Genomic DNA, 6,115 nt, shown 5'->3' on the forward strand with positions numbered 1-6,115 from the left:
TGTCATGCTTCTGCACCTAATAGCAGGATGGAACGATAAGTGCCTTGTAGAGTATAATTTTCGCTTGCCGAGAGAGTACTTTACTTTTCAGTTGCCTACCTAGTCCAAAGTAGTATTTATTGGCAAGAGTGATTATTCGCTGGATTTCAGAGATGATGTTGTTGCTAGTGTTGATGCTGCTTCCCAAATAAACGATCTCTTTTACTATTTCGAAATTATGGCTGCCAACAGTAGCGTGGTTGCCAAGGCGCATATGCGCTGACTCTGCTCGATGACAGCAGGTACTTCGTTTTGTCCTCTTTCACCATCAAATCCACCTTTACCGCTTTTTTTCCAGTTTGGAGTAAGCAGAACTAACGCGGGTGTTTAGGCCAATGATATCAATGTCATCAGCATATGCCAGTAGTTGCACGCTTTTATAGAATATTGTTCCAGAGCGGTTAAGTTCTGCAGCTAGTATAATTTCCTCCAGCATCAAATTAAAGAAATCGCACGATAGGGGATCACCCTGTCTGAAACCTCGTTTAGTTTCGAATGGCTCGGAGACGTCCTTCCCAATTCCGACTGAGCTGATGGTGTTGCTCAATGTCATTTTGCACAGCCGTATAAGTTTTGCGGGGAAACCAAATTCAGACATAGCGGCATATAGATAGCACCTTTTCGTGCTGTCGAAGGCGGCTTTAAATCGACGAAGAGGTGATGCGTGTCGATTCTTTTTTCGCGGGTTTTTTCCAAGATTTGGCGCTTTGTCAAATCTGGTCGATGGTAGATTTACCAGGTCTGAAGCCGCACTGATAAGGTCCAATCAGCCGATTCACGGTGGGCTTCAATCTTTCGCATAATACACTTGAGAGGACCTTATATGCGATATGAAGAAGGCTGATTCCGCGATATTTGGTGCAGTTTGCAGTATCCCCGTTCTTGTAGACTGGACAAAGAACACTTGGATTCCAATCGTCGGGCATGCACTCATCCGCCTATATTTTGCGAAGAAGCTGACGAGGTATCATCTAACAGTAATCGCCAAACTGACCTTGCAAATGGTAAGGACCATAATCAACTACGAGATGGTCCTGATGCTACTATTGTAGCTGACCGTAAATTTGTCGCTGCACATTTTAGAACTAATTTTATAAGTAACTGTTTTCAAAGTAGTAAAGGTGGTAAACTTGGCGTAAGTGGTGATGGTGGATTAAAAGCTTTAAACGAAGTTTTTAATGATAAAGTGGAGAGCTTACCTAACGTGCCTTCAGCAACCAAGGAAAACAACTTCTCGCTTGTCTAAAAAAAGTTTACCGCTAATTAAGAATGGCATCTGTACAATCTAGAAGCGAATAATCTCAATCAGGAAGGAGCTGGAGGAACATGGAGTACTACAGGGTGGTATCCTTTTTCCATACATATCTAAATTCCCTTCCCCACCAGAATTTCTTCGCCCACGACTGCATAGCACTGCAACGATCTCACATAGATGAGCTATGCTTTAAGATAAACAGTTATCTCCCTCGCATGAATCGCCGCTGTAACCCACGAAACCTAAGTCTACATTGTTCCTCCGACCCCTCAGCTGACACTGGACAGTCACGTTGTTGGTATTATACCAAGAAATTAGCCAGCCGATTTTGTAATACACGTAGAAAATATGTTCCCAAGATTAACACGACACCCGCTAGGGGAAGCTGCAGGCCTGCCATAACTCCGCACTCAGAACTGTTACATGATTTTTCCTTATGTCGCTTGAAATGCTTCTTATGTCATTCTAGCAGACAACTTGAATACTTGAATTAAATGACAATGCTTGAGTGGTCATGCCTATTGAAAAGGCGAAAACAACGCATGCGGGTTCATGGGTTTAGAATATATCAGGTATGCCTGTTGTAAAAGGCGACTAAAATACCCAAATGATTCAAGTGGTTGTATAGCGCAACCCTTTCAAGGGGTTGCCAGCGCAATTTATGGCTTCTTCAACCCAATTGTCAAACTCACCTACCCGTGGCAAATCCTGTTTCTTTAGCAAAACTAAAGGCGGGATGACCAAGAAGGCCACATGTGGTCGTATTAAATCGTTCCCGAGATGGTCGGGCTTGTACCTTAATGGTGCTTGTTACCGGAACGTACCGGATCTGTATCCATCAAAGGACTATCGATAACACCCCACAAAACCTTCGGGGAGTGTCCTTATAGCTACAACAATATAAACCGATATTTTCAAATTTTTGTACCAATAGTTTCTGTGCAGTGAAAACTGTGGGTCCAACATCGTAAAGATGCCTTGGACTGTTCCAACAACATGCAGCAATTCGACTCCCCACCCGATTTTAGCATCTACTCTTTGAGAAAACGCTTTTAGCGACCCTATTGATCATAAATCTGGTTGTTACATTGCATAGGAACTTTCCAAATGCGTGACATACAATGGGTGCGTCAGGGCTTAGTATTGATAATAATTATAATAATAATTTCGCCCGATGTACCTCCGAGGAGATTTGGGCAGAAAATCTCTACCAATTTGTGCTGTGCTGTGCTGCTTTTTCATTCCTCTTGCAAGCTGCGTGTTAACGATAAAGTAACGGTCAGTCGAATACGTCCCGGCTGAAGAAAAAAGTTTGTAGGGTTTAACTTAGTACAAACTTATGGTAACCGTAGACATGATGCTAACTTGCGCACCTTGTGCAAAACATACATGCCTGGTTTTTGAATATAATTTTATTGACAAGAAGATCTTGGTGATGTTATCGTAAGATAAGGTAAATAATACTAGACTCTTTATGACATTAAACAAAAACATTGCTTCCCTTTCAATGGAAACAATTTAATATGTAAATTTATACTTACAATTGAAAGTAGGTGTCATCGTTCCAATTTCTTAGCTTACCAATCGACAGTCCATGGGTTCGTAGCAATTTATAAAATGAAGAGTTCGGCGTTGTGCCATCCTCAGTGTCATTTGTAGATCTCGCTTACGCCCTCCCTATTAAATGCTACTTTAAAATCGAGATAATGCCTGTCGATTCTCTCATAAAGTGTCTCCTTCCTTGTTTGGTGTATCGTGAAAATTTAGTCGACAGTAGATTTACCTTGAAGCCTCACAAATAAAGACGAATAACAATAATTCTACAGTTGGTCCACCATGTCCCGGCGCTTTATTAAATTTGACCAGAGGTATTTTCATTATTACTTCGCCATATTCCGGTGATGGAATATAGTTACATCATCAGAGATCCAAGTATTGGGCTCGTCAATCACCTGATTCACCTCCGTGGGATTTAGGCCGAGCTTCTCTTCGCGGACCTTTGTATTTTCGCTACAATTCGGCGGGACGAGACCTAAATGTTTAACGCCGACTCCGAACGGCATCGGCAAGGCAGGCTAATTTTCACTAAGAATACACTCGGGAAGTGAATCCAGGACCCTCGGTGTGGTAGGCGGAGCATGCTACCACAACACCACGGCAGCCGCCTTCGATATTAAGCAGTGGAAAATACCTATATATTCGGCTCGGCCTGCAAATCTTCCGTCATCCGCCGAAATTTCTGAATCTCCTCGCACGCTCGCCTTTCGGATTGGCGTTTTTTTTCTCCTAATGAGTAAGGGTCTGAGTTGACGATGTGCTGAATCGAAGAGTTCGTCCTGGTTTCGCGGTAGGTATGTCTGTCGTAAAAGGCGACAAAAATTTAGAGACTTGAAGGTTCGAGGTTGCCAAGAAGTCATTCCAGAGGCAGTCGGTCTGCCACCGGAGCGTACCGTATGTATATAAGGAAAAGGATTGACTATATTCACAGCACTCCCTAATTAATCAAGTAACTTCGAAGATATTTTTATACCTTACCCGGGTACTGAGGATGACATGGTGGAGTTTGAATTATTCGATTGTAAGACCACAGCTGCCATCGCCGCCTGCTTTTACTTTTGAGTCAGCAAGCACTTTTAAATATCGTTGCGGGGAGAGTGTCGCATGTTGTAACTAACATGCGATGAGTTAATGTATATGGGAACGATTTTCCATCCTCCCTTGTATATTTCATCTTCAGTGTAATTTTTCGAAAAATTCGACTATGCACTGGAATCCACGCCTGTGAGAAGTATTAGGGGCAACAACTCCTTTTATTCATTATTTAACAAGGCTGTTGCAGTAGACATCACAAAACCTGAAAGTCCTCATGCCTTTCCCAACCTATTTCTGAAAATATGCTGTTGCAGGCATCATCCTTAGTAAGAAACCAGATTTGTTAAATTCAAAGGGTTTTCACTCCGACACTCTTGCAACATATCGGCGAATTTTGATGTTTCGAGTTTAGATCGATGCTTAGGAACGGTTGAACGAGTCTGATAGCTGTATTCTACTTAGTGTTGGACATCGGCATAGCAGATGGTGTGAAATTTCCTCCTCGTCATTACATCTGTAGATGCGACAGTAGTCATAAGATCTGACGCCAATCTTGGCAACATGAGTAGCTACAGCAACATGAGTAGGACAGTGAAACGACTTATTTAGAATCAAAAGGGTGTGTCTGCATACCTCCCTAGTGATAGTCTTGTGTGGAAAGCTTCCACTCAAGAATAACTCCCTAATACTTACCTTTGTGAGTCAGGCATAGGTTTTTGGTCTAAATTTTGAGTGGGGTTAGATTTAATATTTTGTACTTTCTTGTGAAAAGACTGAGTTTGATTACTTCCAAGAATGTTAAGGAACTTCCCCTGGATAATCATTTTGTGACCTTGAGGCGTAAGAGTTGGTTAGCAGTCACAACCCTAAGTACGGGACAGATAATCCTTCGTTACTTTCTCTGACTTACCAGTCTACGAATCGTTTTTACACCTAGCACCATGTTAATCTCTTTAAGAGAAAGCGGTTTACAGATGAAATCCTACTCGAAGCGTGTCGACCTGCAACCTAAATAAGGCTGAATGGTTTGCTTCCGGGACAACATTATTCAAGGCACCTACACTTCATAGCATATTTTAAGATAGGTTAAACTGGTCGTGGTTAAGGACCATAGTCCCCTTTTACACCTCACAATTCTTGAATTCAAATCTGCCGCGACATGGCGAAGGTAGTGAGAAGAGCGGGGAAGAGTAAAACAGCTTCCGTACCATCAAATCGTTTAAATTTTTCTTGCTATCTCTTCCGTTCTCTGCTTGTATGCCGTTTTTGTTTCACACTTGCTCTCAAGAAAAATTGAAAAAACAAAAATTTACGCAAATAGAAAGCACAAAAGGGAAAGTCAATAGAGTTGGATTCAAGAATTGAATGGTGTAAAACGGGACTTATAAACATTCGTCTTGGTGGTCCTTCTGTCGTGACTCAAACCTCCACACGAGTTGTTAATAGAAAACATGGCTAACTCTTCAAACCCAGAGCGAACTGCCCTACAGAAAATGCGATTAGTCTAGGATGAATCCGTGATGAGTCGCAAGGGAATATGCGAATTTGGCCAGTTTTGATCTCTTTATATAAGTAATCCCTTTTGTTTGAACATGTCTATGGGGATACCGATTCTACCTGTTTACGCCTGAAAGGATAGTGTAGGACGAGTCCTCTTTATACCCCCACGGGTATTGTTGGTTTGATCATTACTATACTCTCGTTTACATCCTGGTAATGTCGGAGATATCCTCTTTGTTAGCCTATGGGTACAGTTGGGCAGATCCTCCTTTCTACACAATCAAGCATCAATTATATATCCCAATTTAGACAAAAGACATCAATCGCAGATCACTCTTTTTAGGGAGTAAACGCAAGATTTTTTGCAGGGTAAATATTAATTTAAGATTTTTAAATAAATGTTTGTAACAATCATTGGACTTTAGGAATACCTATATCATTGTATAAATAGATACGACCTTGGCAAATATGTATATCACCCACTAAGCCATACTTCTTTAACAACTAATCACATATAGTCCGGGAAGCAGCTGCTTTTTTTGAGGTCATCAATGCATTTAGCTGAAATGTTGGTTGGTGGTTCTTTCTTGTATCAAAGACATCAGCCATCGGATTGACAGTGGACTCAGTACCTAGATTTCGATATGCATACGTAACTACCTAATGATTATCAAAATTAGTCGCAGGCTTCCGGACCTCAATCACTCTTCATTGTTTGCTCTATGTGTT

The sequence above is a fragment of the Eurosta solidaginis genome, chromosome 3 (genome assembly GCF_040869045.1).
Source record: "Eurosta solidaginis isolate ZX-2024a chromosome 3, ASM4086904v1, whole genome shotgun sequence".
Taxonomy (NCBI): domain Eukaryota; kingdom Metazoa; phylum Arthropoda; class Insecta; order Diptera; family Tephritidae; genus Eurosta; species Eurosta solidaginis.